A 17,062-nucleotide genomic window follows, 5' to 3' on the forward strand; every position below is an offset into this window, starting at 1 on the left:
TTAATTTTTCATTCCAAGTACTCTCCTGCCATTGTTCCCACTTGTTTGTTCCAGCAATCATTCTCATTACTTTCATATCTGTTACTTCTAGCTTTTATATAAGATATCCTGAGTCCACCCAGTTCCACTCCCATAAAGGAAAGTTGGTCTGAAAACAGACTGATGAAAAGATAGTTTAGTCTGGAAGCTAACTTCATTCTTACAGAATACTGTTGATCGCAACTGGAAGCTCACTGCATTAGTTTTACTGCACCTTGAATCAATCTCACTTACTATACTACCACACTGAAAGAACACACATCCTAGATACCTACTTGAAATTATCTACCTGTTCCAGCTTTGTATTACCAATCTAACATTCAATTCTCTTGGATTTCTAACCGACTGACATCCATTTAGTCTACAAAGGCTATTTTTCACACCATAATCATTGCATCTATTTTCAAGTTCCAAGATATTAGCCTGCTGGTTTTCGACACAATCTGCCATTAAGACCAGGTCATCAGCATAGGCCAGACGGATTACTACCTTTTTACCTAACTGAATCCCTCTCTGCAACTTAATATCTTTCAGCAGGTGAAATGAAAAATGAAAAATTACCTGCTGCATACTGAAAATCTGATCCTGACAGCCACTCTGTGGTCTGAAACCACACTGGTTTTCAGTCAACTTCCTTTCAACCACTGATCACACCCTCCCTTTCAAGATGCCAATGTACACTTTGCCTTTGCATGGTATAATGATTAATAGATACCTCGATAGTTGTTGCAATCCTTCCTGTTCCCTTGTTTATAGATAGGTGCAATTAAGGCTTTTGCCCAATTTGAAGATACCTTACCAACACTCCATGCTAATCTTATTACTCTAGGAAGCCATTTTATCCCTGCCTTCTCACTATACTTCACCATATCAGATCTAATTTGATGTATTCCTGCTGCTTTATGATAATGAAATTTATTTACTATCCATTCCACTTCATCAAATGTAATTTCTCCAATATCATTGTCTTCCTCCCCATGAGCTCAGTTGTTTGTGACATCACAAGTGAGAAGATTTTCAAAATATTCCTTCCACCTGTCCAGTGATTCCTTGGGATCTATTATGAGTTCACCTGAATTACTCAAAACACTGTTCATTTCTTTTTTTCTCCCCTTTCCTAAGATTCTTTATTACTATCCAAAAAGGTTTCCCTTTCCAAGTTATCAAAATCTTCCCATGACTTCTTCTTGGATTCAACAACCATTTCTTTTGCTCTGCTTCTTTCCTCTACATATATTTCCCCGTCTGCATTAGTCCTTGTTTGGAGCTATTATAGATACACCTTCTTTTTCCGTTTACAGGCTGCTCTCATTTTATCATTTCACCAAAATGTTTGCTTTTCCCATCTTTACACACAGTTGTTCCTTGACATTCCCTTCCTCATTATATCCCCTTACCTGAATTTCATTACTCCTAATACATCCAGACGCATTCTCTTTGCTGACTCAGCCAGTTCTACTTTCTTTCTTCCATGAGCCCCATTAATATTGATAGTTCCCCATCGATTTCCATTTCGTTTGCCAAGTTTTTTCAAAGGAGTCTCTCGCCTGTCAAATGGGAGTGGTATTCCATTATTCCCATACATCCAAGGCTCACTTAAAATGTTCTAGCATGTTCAATGAAAATTCTGTGATGCAGGATGCTACCCTTACTTACAGATAGTCCAAGTGAGGATCTCTCCCTTAATAGTCTAGGGATCACCGGTGGATTGCATAGTACTAGCCGCCTGAGCAGAAGGAGAACCATGATTCAGAATATGTCCGAGATGCCCACTCCCACTCCACAGCAACTGGTATCCCTACTCTCAGGACCACTTACTAGGCCACTCAGCTGTTGCCCATGGTTCACAAACTAGCACGTGACTACTATAACCCACAATAATTGTTTGTGATGTGCTTTGGATATTTGTATACAACACAATGACCAGGCATTAGGAAACTATTACACTGTAAAATGTTCCACAGAATTTTAAGACCCCAACATCTGTTGATTCATCAATGACTATACCATAAGAGCTGCCACCTATATAATTTTCTCATTTAGTAAATTAGGGCCAAGTTTGTTTTTGATTATTGCAGTACACTTTGTTCATTGCATCTGAAAATGTCTGGCAACAACCAAGTCTGTAAACAAAATAATCACTGGTTAATAAACTACAGTGTTCCAGAATAAATAAAGCTGCAATGTTCTCGGCAGATTTTGATGTGATAACTGAGTTTCGTTTCAGAAAATTGACAATGTGTTTTCATGCTGGGGACAATATGTTCGCTAAATCGATATGCTTTTTACCTTTACAATTTTTTTAAGGCACTATAACGCAACCCCAATGTACGAGTACATCTACTGCGCCTTTCTTGTGTCTAGGGCGGGTCGCGAAGAAATCCAGACTAGATTGCTCAGGTTCAAGTGGCTATCAAAGATTCTCTTCGTAGAAGTTGGGAAGACCTTTCTGACATACGGATAAGTCATTTATCGCCAACACTGATGGACGTCTCCATCGTACCAACTATCAATTATGTTTAAAAAAAATTCCGCATATATCTTAAATTAAAAATGAATGTACGAATATAATGCTTATGCTAGAGTAAAAACATAAATACCAAATATGTCTTTATCACATCTATTTATTCAAATTCTGAAAAAATTAAGGAGAAGAGAGAAATATAGTTAAGAAGAATTATCATCTCCTTTGAAAATTCATTAATTAACTTTCATTGTAGTATCAAATTTCTTTGAATAAATTGCAATCATAATTATGTACAACAGGAAAATTAAAATGATTCTGTACAACTCAAATAATTGAAATGAAATCACATCATTATCTTTGTATCATCTATACAGGATGTTAGGGGTATACGTGCAGATATTAAGCTAGTCGGCAAAGAAAAATACATCTCACAATATATGCTATGTACTTTATACCTTGTCCTATTAGTTTGCCCATAACTGAGCCAAATATTTCAGGAGCTAATGTGTTTTGAACGGCCGTAGTAGGATACGCCACTTACGTCATTCTGTCCACGCGTAGTGGAAGTACAGTAGCAGAGTATAGGGCTTGTTGAACCTGTTTCTTATCGCAGGCCAACACATGTTGTTGTGCACTTCCCCTAAAGGCTTGGCAAGTAGGAGAGGTTGACTCACGTGCCTGGCCACTTGCTGTACTCGAAAACCGGTCTAGGGTAGTCTGTGTGAAAAGTACACAGAATTCTTACAGTGACGTCGAAGATCCGTACCACCACATGCATGCGAATCAAGTGTTGTGTAGTTGTGTGTGATTTATAAGACGTCATTGGCATTACTCAGTGACCCAAGCTGACAAAATTAAAGGAAATAGTTAATAAGTAATGAAAAATGGGCGCAAAATTTCTGTGCTGTTATTGCGACACTCTACGATGAACTTCTGACAATAGACAATGCGAGTTGTCTATGCTTATTCATAAACTTTTCAGGTCAATGAAAGGACGGTGGGCACTGAAAGAAAAGACTATAAGTATTCAGTGAAATTGTTATTAACGAGACAAATTTCAAAAACCGTAGTTTCATCCATCGTGAACATTGCTCGAAGGAAAAAGAGCTACTGTGGAATTTCCGCCGGGCATTTGTAATAGAAGGCTTATTCTGCCTTTTCCTAATATGTTTACCCTCCAGGGTTGGTTTTCGCTGGGACTCAGCAAGGGATCCCACCTCTACCGCCTCAAGGGCAGTGTCCTGGAGCGTGAGACATTGGGTCGGGGATACAACTGGGGAGAATGACCAGTACCTCGCCCAAGCGGCCCCACCTGCTAGGATGAAGAGGGGCCTTGCGGGGGATGGGAAGGGATAGAAAAGGAAGAGGGAAGGAAGCGGCCGTGGCCTTAAGCTAGGTACTATCGCGGCATTTGCCTGGAGAAGTGGAATACTACGGGAAACCACTTTCAGGATGGCTGAGGTGCGAATCAAACCACCTCTACTCATTTGACCTCCCGAGGCATAATGGGCCCCGTTCCAACTTTCGTACCACTTTTCAAATTTCGTGTCAGAGCTCGAAATCGAACCCGGGCCTTCGGGGGGTGGCAGCTAATCACACTAACCACTATACCACACAGGTGGACAGAAGGCTTATTACTGGACAGTAAGTGCCGATAGGTAAAGTGATGACTGTAATGGACCCGCTTAATTAGAACTTCCGTAATCATAATAATATTACTACTACTACTACTACTACTACTACTACTACTACTACTACTACTACTACTAATAATAATAATAATAATAATAATAATAATAATAATAATAATAATAATGTCTTTACGTTCCACTAACTAATTTTCACGGTTTTCGGAGACGCTGAAATGCCAGAATTTTTTACCGCAGTGTTTTTAGTGCAAGTAAATCTACAGACACGAGACTGGCTTATTTGAGCACCTTCAAATACCACCGAACTGAGCCGCCATCGAACCTGCCAAGGTGGGATCAGAAGACCAGCGCTCTATCGTCCGAGCTACTCAGTCCGGCATTAAAGGTTAGAATAAGTTGGTCGTGTGATTAGGGGCGCGCAGCTGTGAGTTTGCATTTTGGTGATAGTGGATTCGAACTCCGCTGTCGGCAGCCGGGAAGATGGTTTTCCGTAATTTCCCATTTTCACATCAGGGAAATACTGGGACTGTACCTTTATTAAGGCCTCGAACGCTTCCTTCCCACTTGTATCCCTTTTCTCTCCCATCGTCGCCGTAAGACCTACTTGTGTCGGTGCGACGTAAAACAATTTGTAAGTACATGTTTCGGTAATTCCGGAGACATGTCCGCAATTATAAGATTAATAATAATTCGGACTTGTTAAAAGTTCAGTGTTTTCTGTAGTGTTTTCTGACAGATTACCAGCTACGGAGTTTGAGTGGGGCGTTTAACTTTTATTTTAGTAATAGTTAGTAATAATGGACTAACACAGTTTTTATTATAATATTGGTAGGTGGCTTTACGACGAATGCAAGCTGACAGCCGCGCGCTCCTAATCACACGGCCAACTCGCTCAGTAATAATAATAATAATAATAATAATAATAATAATAATAATAATAATAATAATAATAATAATAATAATAATAAATGTTTACGTGCCAATGGAGACGCGCGGTTTCGGAATTTTGCCCACGGGTATTCTTTAACGTGCCTGTAATTCTACCGATCAGAAGCGGACGTATTTGAGCACCTTCAAATACCAGCGGACTGAGCCAGGATCGAGCCTGCTAAGTTCATGAAACCAGAGCTTGAACCGTCTGAGCCACTCAGCCTGGCAACGTTTATTTTGATACGTTTAATAGGCACTGCACAAGCAGAATGCTTTAATTTACCATTAAACAAGTTCTTTTCATTTGGAAGCACGAAGAGGAGGTACGTTTAATTTATTTATTTTTATAACATGTCCCTTATTGATATGAAGCAAAACGTTCGATGTGCTTTGACAATTCAATTCTGATACTACTCACTTGGAAATCCTATCCCACGCATTCTTTCGTTTACGTAAGAAACTTTATTTACGTACACGTCAACACGGGGTGTTTCTGCATACGGCGAGTTGGTCTCCCAAGAATCCATGGTATTGAAATCACACTGTGGGAGAATATTTCACGTAAGCAGTTTGACAAATTCACTAGACCTGTCACGTGCCGGTTTGGTCGTGTACTGTTCCTAGCGAGGGGGGTGTGGTGGGACGGGTTCCCGCCCCTACATGAAACCACCGGACTAGAGGTATGAGCTGTCTGTCTGACCTTGACCTGAATAACAGCTGTCAGAGAGGCGAATTATCGTCCGTACTAGTACGCGAGTTACTTCGTAGTAGTACGAGTGCTATTTTTTTTTCAAGGTCCGATCGGTCGCGACAGTCAAACGCCCGCGAATATATGATGAACCGCTGCGCAGATGTGTTGCGCAACGTCGTTGTATTTGAATAATTCCAGTGTATGAATACCACGAATACCATGATATGCTGCTAGTGTATCGTGTGGCAGAACAGAACACGGGTCGCCCTCCATGAATCTATCCGAAAAGGCTTCCCAACAGACGGGTGCCGAATCCAGCAACGATACTAGCTGTACTGCAGCGTATTCGCGATGCAAGTTGTGTTACATCACGCTTTCAGAAGCGATGGCCTAAACGGCCACGTGTAATTCTAGACGCGGAAGAAGACATCCTGACAATGGAAATGAAATGGCGTATGGATATTAGTGCCGGGAGATCCCAGGACGGGTTCGGCTCGCTAGGTGCATGTCGTTTGGTTTGACTCCCGTAGGTGACCTGCGCACCTTGATGATAATGAAATGAGGATGAAGACAACACATACACCCAGCCCCATGCCAGGGAAAATAACCATGATGGTTCAAATACCGACCCTGCCGGGAATCGAACCCGGGACCCCTGTAACCAAAGGCCAGCACGCTAACCGTTTTGCCTTTGAGCCGGGCATCCTAACAATAGTAAACGATGATCCCGGGTGCCGTACGCCTAGAATAACACGTGCTGTTGGTGTACCAACTTGGACCATACGTAGGACACTGCATGAAGAACTAGTGCATCCTGACCATATTCAACGGGTGCAGTGTCTTTGACAGCTGATTACCATTTTCTTACGAGTTGATGTACATCGCCACGACACAGATAGATCTTACGGCGACGACGGGACAGGAAAGGGCTAGGATGGTGAAGAAGCAACCGTGGCCTTAATTAAGGAACAGCACCAGCATTTGCCTGGTGTGAACATGGCAAACCACGGAAAACCGTCTTTAGGGCTGCCGACAGAGGAGTTCGAACCCACTATATCCCACTCATGGGCTGTGGAACATCCCCATTCAGTAGGAGAAGGCAATTTCCAGCACCGGTTATGAATTGATACCTGGATGGGTGTAGTAGGAAGTCGGTTACGCGGACTAATCATCTTTTTATTAATGTTACCTTGCTCCTATAGATACAGTACGTTACTTGAGCTTTCAGAGGACGTGTCGCTTCGACTACGCAGAACCACGTGGATTTTACACGATGGTGCAGACATTTCCTCAACGGTGGACAGGACGATGTGGAACTATCAATTGGCCAGCCAGATCTCCAGACCTTATTCCAACTGACTTTAATGTCTGGGGGAACATGAAACACAAACTATATCGAACTGAAGTACCCACTTCGGACGACTTCCGTGAACGTATTGTTTAAGCAGCAGAGGATATTCTCAACAACCCTGGTGAAATGAAATGAAATGAAATGTCGTATGGCTTTTAGTGCCGCGATATCCCAGGACGAGTTTGGCTCGCCAGGTGCAGGTCTTTCCATTTGACTCTCGTAGGCGACCTGCGCGTCGTGATGAGGATGAAATGATGAAGACAACACATACACTCAGCCCCCGTGCCATTGGAATTAACCAGTTAAGGTTAAAATCCCCGACCCGGCCGGGAATCGAACCCGGGACCCTCTGAACGGAAGGCCAGTACGCTGACCGTTCAGCCAACGAGTCGGACACAACCCTGGTGTCTTGGCTCGAATGCGTCGCAACTGGATTCGGAGAAGTGAAGCCTGCAGGGAAGCCCAGGGTGATCACTTTGAACAATTGCTACGAGTTTTACTTTGGTATGTCAGATGTTACGCCATTTGTGCAACGTAATGGCTTGGGAGTACAGTACAGTATCGTTATAGTATTTTGAGTCTCGATAGGTCGATATTCTCATAAATCCGAGCAGGGAAACTTATGTACCGGTAACAAAAATTATAATCGAGAGTTTCAGTGCGTGAGTGCGGAAGACGTGCTCGTTAAAACGCTAGACATTGACCTTGAACGCATTTCGGCAGTTGCTCAATCCTACACTGCATGTTGTTTTCTTTTTTTTTTTTTTTTTTTTGCTACTTGCTTTACGTCGCACCGACACAGATACGTCTTATGGCGACGATGGGACAGGAAAGGGCTAGGAGTTGGAAGGAAGCGGCCGTGGCCTTAATTAAGGTACAGCCCCACCATTTGCCTGGTGTGAAAATGGGAAACCACGGAAAACCATTTTCAGGGCTGCCGACAGTGGGGTTCGAACCTACTATCTCCCGAATACTGGATACTGGCCGCATTTAAGTGACTGCGGCTATCGAGCTCGCGTTAAAACAGAAGACACTTTGCGTTTTTAAGGGCCGATGACCTTAAAACAGCAATCATCATCATCATTAACACGTATAAAAATTCAAAAAATGCTTGTTTTATATTCATCACTACTGAAATATGAAAAAAATTCAATCAAATTAGTTATTTCATTCCCACACTCGTAGCTCGTAGCTATACGTGTAGCTCTTAGGCCATGGAGTAAGGAAGTAGAGTTGTGAGGATGAAATAATTCAAGTTGGACGTATGTCTTGTACATACAATAAATTGAATTGAACATGTTAGTAAATACCTGAACGCACAGAGAGATAACCGCAGCAACAACACGGACCCCAGAGTAGGCCCGCAGAACACACCACCCAGGACAGAGACCCCCCCAAACACCCCGTTTATTGAGTAAATGTTCGTGGTACGATGTTGACATAGTACAATGTTGACATACATACCTGGGTAAATAAATAAACAAACAAACAGATAGAAGTAGTTGGCCTTGAACTTGCTGTGCCGAGTGAGACGAGTTCTTAGTCCAGATATGTGAACAAAACAAGCACTGAGGTCATTGACCATGCTACACTTTTAAAGGCTACAGAGCAGATTAAAGGCGATCTATCACAAGGCCAAACTTAAACATGTAACAGAACGTAAGATGTAACTCTGTCACATGAGAAACGAAACACACCCGGGCTGCGGAACCAAACACAGATCTTGCAGCACTGTCTTGAAGCACAGGACAGAAACATATAAGTATACCGGCACACGACACAAAAGTTGAATTAAAGACGGAAAAAGTATTGTGTCACATGAAGCTAAACTAAATAATAAAAATAATAATATAAAAATAACAATAATATTAATAACAAAACATCAAATATGAATAACAAGTATACGACTTAAAAGGAGAGTAAAAAGAGGAATAAGACGAAAGTATGAACAGGTGAATAATAATAATAATAATAATAATAATAATAATAATAATAATAATAATAATAATAATAATAATAATAATAAAAAACGAGAAAAAAGAGTAATAAGAAGAAGTTCAATATGAGTAGTAGCAATAATAATAAGACTGAATAATAATAATAATAATAATAATAATAATAATAATAATAATAATAATACCGGTAATGTTATTTGCTTTACGTCCCACTAACTACTCATACTGTTTCTGGAGGCGCTGTAATTTAGTCCCGCAGGAGTTATTTTTACGTGCCAGTAAATCTACCGACACGAGGCTGACGAGCTCCTTCGAATGCCACCGGACGGACCCAAGATCGAGCCTGCTAAGTTGGAAACAAGAAACCAGTGCTTTAAACGTCTGAGCAAGTCAGACTGGCCACTTTTATTTTGCTTTATTTTACCATTACACATATGCTTTTCGTTTGCAAGCACGAAATAATAATGTAATTTGTTACGTCCCAATAACTACTTTGGCGGGTTTTGGAGATGCCGAGGTGCTGGAATGTTGTACCGCAGAACTTTTTTTTAATGCAAGTAAATCTACAGACACGAAACTGGCGTATTTCAGCACCTTCAAATACCCCCGAATTGAGCCTCCATCGAACCTGCCAAGATGGGATCAGAATACCAGCGGTCTATCGTCCGAGGTACTCAGCCCGGCATTAGAGCTTGGAATACGTTGGTCGTGCGGTTAGGGGCGCGAAATTGTGAACTTTCATTGGGAAGATACTGGGTTCGAACTCCACTGTCGACAGTCCTGAAGATGGTTCTCCGTGGTTTCCCATTTTCACATCAGGAAAATGCTGGAGCTGAACCTCATTTAGGTCACGAACGCTTCCTTCTCACTTCTACCCCTTTTGTGTCCCATCGTCGCCATAAGACCTATCTGTGTCGGTGCGACTTAAAGCCAATTGTGAAAATCATCATAATTAGGACATTATACAACTGTCGAGATCCATAGTTATAAACGATGAGAAGTATTTTCTAGGCAGACATTATTGGCGAGTAGTCAATAATAATAATAATAATAATAATAATAATAATAATAATAATAATAATGGTATTTCCGTTACGTTTACGGTTTTCGGAGACGATGAGGTGCCGGAATTTAGTCCCGCAGGGGTTCTATTTACGTGCCACTAAATCTACCGGCACGAGTGTGACGTATTTGAGCACATTGAAAAACTACCGGACTGGGCCAAGTTCGAACCTGCGAGGTTGGAGTCAAAAGGCCAGCACCTCAACCTTCTGAGCCACACAGCCCGACAGGAGGCACGAAATGTAGGTACGTTTAATTTATTTATTTGTATAACATGTCCATTATTCGTTTGAAGTAAAACGTTGGCTGTGCTTGCCTAATTCAATTCAATCCCATGCTTGCTTTCGTTGGCGTAAAGACATAGGTTTTCAGGTCATTTCCATACTCACTAGACCACGGGGCTGAGGACCACAGATATCCCAATCCCCTACGTGACGTAACAGCAAATGAACCAGTATTAACGCTGACAATTCGATACAGCTCCAGGGTCCGAAACCGATAACTAGGGTTGTCAGACGGAAACTAAATACTAACAACAAAACCAGTCTGGCGAGAATGTAACGTAACATGGTGAACACCGGTAGCAACCTTCATCTGTTATCGTAGTTCAGTTGCTCGTAAACATAAAACCAGTTTGGCAAGTATATTACGTAACATCTCGTGGCATTACAAAGGTAGCGTTCAGCTGTTACAGTAGAACCAGTTTGGTACGGATGGCGCGTGACTTGCCTGTTGTCAACGGAAAGCTATTCATTCGCAGAACGAGGCATACTACCTATTCTAAAAACATCATATCACTTTGCTCTCGAAAATAACTTCCGCGGATTACTAAAAGTTTGATATATAGTGGTTCGTCACATCGTTCTCTATTGCTACAAGAAATATCTGCACGTATACACCTAACACCCTGTATATGTAAAAGAACATGTCCTGACTGACTGACTGACTGACTGACTGACTGAGTGATTCATCATTGCCGAGCCAAAACTACTGGACATAACAAAATGAAATTTTGAGGATACATTCATATTACAATGTAGGTGCTCGCTAAGGGAGGATTTTTTGATATTCCCACACTAAGGGGGTGAAATTTTAAAATGAGTGTACCTATATCTCAAAACTTTAAAAGTTTACAGATGTAAAAGTTGGTATTTGGAATCTCCTTTAAAAATAAAAAACACTTTTTTTTGGGATATCCCAGTAGGAAGGGTGAAAAAGGGTGAAAAAGTGGTTGAATGCCTTTAATTAGGATACTTATATCTCAGAAACTGAAGATATTACAGACCTGAAAATTGGTATTTGGGAACTCCTTCAAAAATAAGAAAATACAAATTTTTGTTTTTGGACAATCCAATTAATGGGTGGGGGTGGGGGTTAAAAGTGGGGGTGAATTGTTAAAATGAGTGTATCTATATCTCAAACTTTAAAAGTTTACTGATGTAAAAAATTGGTATTTAGAATCTCCCTTAAAAATAAAGAAACACATATTTTTTGTGTTTGTTTTTGGATAATGGCAATAGGAGGAGTGAAAAAGAGTGAAAAAAGGGGTTGAATGCCTTTAATGAGGATACATATATCTCAGAAACTGAAGGTAGTACAGACCTGAAAATTGGTATTTGGGATCTTCTTTATATATTTTTTGTTTTTGGAAACATCCAATTAATGGGTGACAGGAGTGACAAATTGGGGTAAATTTTTAGAAAGACTATATCTCAAACAATCAATCAATCAATCAATCAATCAATCAATCAATCAATCAATCAATCAATCAATCAATCAATCAATCAATCAATCAATCAATCAATCAATCAATCAATCAATCAATCAATCAATCAATACTGATCTGCATTTAGGGCAGTTGCCCAGGTGGCAGATTCCCTATCTGTTGCTTTCCTAGCCTTTTTTAAATGATTTCAAAGAAATTGGAAATTTATTGAACGTCTCCCTTGGTAAGTTATTCCAATCCCTAACTCCCCTTCCTATAAATGAATATTTACCCCAGTTTGTCCTCTTGAATTCCAACTTTATGTTCATATTGTGATCCTTCCTACTTTTATAAACGCCATTCAAACTTATTCGTCTACAAATGTCATTCCACGCCAACTCTCTGCTGACAGCTCGGAACATACCACTTAGTCGAGCAGCTCTTCTTCTTTCTCTCAATTCTTCCCAACCCAAACATTGCAACATTTTTGTAACGCTACTCTTTTGTCGGAAATCACCCAGAACAAATCGAGCTGCTTTTCTTTGGATTTTTTCCAGTTCTTGAATCAGGTAATCCTGGTGAGGGTCCCATACACTGGAACCATACTCTAGTTGGGGTCTTACCAGAGACTTATATGCCCTCTACAGTATATCTCAGGAATGTAAAATGTTACAGACATAAAAATTAGTATTTGGAATCTCCTGTAATAGTAAAGAAACATAGGTGATATGTTTTTGGAAACTCCACGTAAAGGGAAGTAAAAAAGGGGCGAGGGTGAAATTTTAAAATGAGCATTTCTACAGTATATTTAAAAAACTGAACATCTTACAGAAGTGAAAAATGGTATTTTAACTCTCTTAAAAATAAATAAAGGATTTTTTGTAAAAACCACTGAAAATGGGGTTGAATTCTTTTAATTAAGATACTGATATCTCAAAAACTGAAGATGTTCTAGATGTGAAATTTGGTATTTGGAATCTCCATTTAAATTAAAGGAATACGTACTCTTTGTTTTTGGAAATCCACTTAAAGGGGGGATTGAAAAATTAGTTAAATTATTTGTATGAAGAAAGTATTATCTCAAAAATGAAATATTTTACAGGCGTGAAAATTGGTATTTGGAATCTGCTTTAAAAGTAAAGAAACATGTATTTTTGGAAAATCCAATGAAGGGTTGGGAGGGGGTGGGGAGGTGAATGAATTTAAAAAATATTTAATTAATTGTATGAGGATACTTACATTTAATAAAACTAAGTTGTTACAGACATGAAAATTGGTATTTGAATCTCCTTTAACAAAGAAAACCGCGTTTTGGGGAAAACCATCTTGGGGGTGAAAAGGAGTTGAATTCCTTTTATGAGGACACATATCTCAAAAAATTGAAGATGTTAAGAGTCGTGATATACACTGAAGAAAACGGAAATTGCAACACCCAGAAGGAGTGCTGCTACATTGCTGCAATTGAACATGCAGGACGAGTGTTCAGTTGAGCTTCGATGATTACACTTTCAGGTCCCTCTGACTGCAAGTTTGGACAACAATCAATACAGGTGCCCACCACGAGCTGCAATACTTTGATGAATTCGTCGGGGCATGAATTCAATACGGCCCTGGATCGCTTCCTGAAGAATAGTGGCCTACGCTTGCTGCACTGCACGGGTCAGTTGTTCCAGTGTTGTGAGTTGCTGAGGACGGTTGGCCAGTTGTCGACCCATCATGTCCCACACATGCTCAATAGGACTGAGGTCCGGGGATCTGGCGGGCCATTCTAAGGTTGTGATGTCGTAGAGAGCTTCTCTGGAGATGCATGCAGTGTGAACCCGGGCATTGTCCTGCTGAAACAGCCCATTAGCAATGTTCGCCATCATAGGGACAACCACTGGATTGAGTACCCTATCGACGTACTGTCGAGCAGCCATAGTGCCCTCAACAAGCACTAATTGTGATTTCACATTAAAGCCAATAGCTCCCCAGACCATAATGCTTGGTGTTGGCCCTGTGTGCCTCTCGACAATAAGATCTGGGAAGCCCCTCTGCCCGGTACGTCGGTGCACACGATTCCTGCGATCACTGCAGGCAAGACAGAAGCGTGATTTATCACTAAAGACGACCCTATGCCATTCGTCGACCCGCCTCAATCTTTCTCAACACCAGGCCAGCCTTACACGTCACTGTTGTGGGGTCAATGGAACACCTTCTGGGGGGACACAGGCTCGTAAGCCAGCTGCACGCAGGTGATTACCAACTGTTTGTTGTGTAACGTGGGGTGCCACAGCTGCTCGAATTTGCTCTGCTGTTGCATGAGGTTCCAGCCGGGCCATCCGAATGATACGGTGATCCTCTCTCACAGTTGTCTGTCGCGCTGGGCCTGTGCCAGGTCTACGAGTGGGGGTACCTTCATTTGACCACTGCTGCCATACACATTGTACCGTAGATGCCTGTCGGCCAACACGTGCAGCGACAGTCCTTAGCGATAATCCAGCCTCACACAGCCCAATTACCCGAGCCTTCTCAAACAGCGATAGTTATTGATAGCATGCTCTTCTCTGTCATTGAGGCATGTTTGACAGGGAACACTTCACTGCACAGACTGCAAGTCAACTACGCTACACCAGAGTCCGTATACTGGAGTTGATTCCTCCGCGACCAATCACGTGGGGAGACCTGTAGTAACAATCCAATGGGTCTGAAACTTTGATCATTTACATACCTACTGTACATGGCATCAATCTATATCTTGAAAATCAACACAAACGACCAATGCCTTCATGGTACTGCAATTTCCATTTTCTTAAGTGTATTTAGGAGATCCTTTACTATTAAAGAAACAAGTATTTTTGCCGGAAAATTCATTTGGGGAAGGGGAGGTGAAAGGAAGAGAGTGAATTCCTTTTATGGGAATACTTATATCTCAAAACTGAAGGTAGCAGACGTGAACATTGGTATTTGGATTCTCCTTTAAACATAAAGAAGCACGCCTTCTGTTTTTGGGGGAGTGGGGTAAATCAACTTAATGGCGGTGCGGTGAAAAAGTATTTGAGACCAATTGATTTTACTGTTTATAATGTACTTATTCTGATCATAAACAGATCATTTTATATCTTTCCTGGATTCGTTTTCAAGAGCCATCTTTTCCTTTGGAAAACTTAAAGTCAGATTACAGTAGATTCTCCTGGCATATAAATAAAAATTTAAACGCATTTGAAATAAACGATAGGAATGAGATTGACCGTGCAATTGTTCACTTCTATAATAAGGTCAATAATGCATGGAAGTATATAATTCGTATCGCCTGAAATTCCGCGCACTTGCCTACGCGTGACAATGGTGCTGGTCACATTGACAGAAATTACAATGGCAGCATATTTAATTTACCACCAAGTAGTGGTCTTGCATCTTGCTGTGGGGCCCAGAACATCAGTAATAATAATAATAATAATAATAATAATAATAATAATAATAATGATGATGATGTTCTGGACCGTCGTCAAAATGTGCAGACTGTGCTGTCAATGGATCCTGGCCGGGTAATGACTACAAATGCAGTCTGGCTGCGGGAACAGTACCTCCAAGGCACCCAAGACGACACCACTCCAGATCTCCTCAAAGATTTGATCCATATTAAATTTGCTTATAGGTAAAGATGGAAAGGATTCTGGGACCCAACTGACCGGGTGGAATACTTGGTAATTGCTGGGCTGAGTGGCTCAGATGGTTGAGGCGCTGGCCATTTTACCCCAACTTGGAATTTTCGATCCTGGCTGAGTCCGGAGGTATTTGGAGGTGCTCAAATACATCAGCCCCATTTCGGTAGATTTACTGGCACATAAAAGAACTCCTGCGGGACGAAATTCCAGCACCTCGGCATCTCCGAAAACCGAAAAAGTAGTTAAAACAAAAAAACCCTGGTACTTAACACAAATGAAAGGGCCTTGGCCTGCCCAGTGACTGCTGCTCAGTCCGAAGGCCTGCAGGTCAGCATGACGCATCATCTCGGCCGTTACACTGGGCCTTCAAGACCAGGGCCATCAGATAGCTCCTCAATTCTTATCACGTAGACTGAGTGGACCTCAAACCAGCCCTCATGTCGAGAGAAAATCCCTGACCTGGCCGGGAATCGAACCCGGGGCCTCTGGGCGAGAGGCAGGCACGCTAACCCTACACCATGGGGCTGGCATTGAAAAAGTAGTAGGTGGAACGTAAAGCCAATATTATTATTATCATTATTTAATACGTGGACCTAGCCCTGGAAGTACGAAATCGATTGCTGGAAAGAAAGTTTGAAAAATGGGAGGAACTTTGCCGTAAACTCTCAGAAAACGAGTCAGATCACGAATTTTAGTGGATTCTATCAGAAAACAAAGCAGATCATGAATTTCGTCAAATTATATAGAAAACGTTAAACATTCAAATATAAATTTCAGCATAATACCATAGCGAAGCACGGGTTTCTTGCTAGTTATTTGTGTGAAAGAAAATGTCCTTAAACTTCATAGTTTCCCAAAATATTTACAAATCTTCTTGGGAAATATTACATTTCGGCATCGATTGTTTCTGTTCTTGTAATTATTTATTTATTTAGTTAGTTAGTTAGTTAGTTATTTAGGATGAGGTTAAGATTTTATTATTCTGGAATTCTACTTTATGGATACATCAAGAAAGAGATAAGTACTAAGTCAACCATATTATGCGCTAACTTCTATATTAATATCTAATATCTCTTATCAGCTCAAATGGATATCATTCATCTTATAAATCTTACAAATTAGTTTAATTATATAAATGTGTTTGATGAGATCTATAGTAAAGTGATTAATTGAATTCCAATATCTCACTTATTGTTATTTATTAAAATAGGTATAGAGCATTATTCATGAAGACTTTATCAATTATTTCACTTTCTGGAAATATATATGAAAAATTCGTAATACTTGTGCATAAGATTAAGTAAGTGTCATGTACTTCTTCAGCGAATATTCAACATTATGGTAGAGATATGGGTTTATTTCTAATTAATATCCTACTCAACTTTCCCTATAATAAATTGTTTAATTGATTATACATTTTTACTCATGTTGAAAATGGAATGCCTGTCAAAGAATACACATCATTGTTTCAAGTTTATTACTGACACTGGATTGCGTCAATATTCTTATCTTCAAAACTGTTATTCCGTTCATTATCGATGAAACAATGTATATCACATTCATTTA

The sequence above is a fragment of the Anabrus simplex genome, chromosome 1 (genome assembly GCF_040414725.1).
Source record: "Anabrus simplex isolate iqAnaSimp1 chromosome 1, ASM4041472v1, whole genome shotgun sequence".
NCBI classification, from domain to species: Eukaryota; Metazoa; Arthropoda; class Insecta; order Orthoptera; family Tettigoniidae; genus Anabrus; species Anabrus simplex.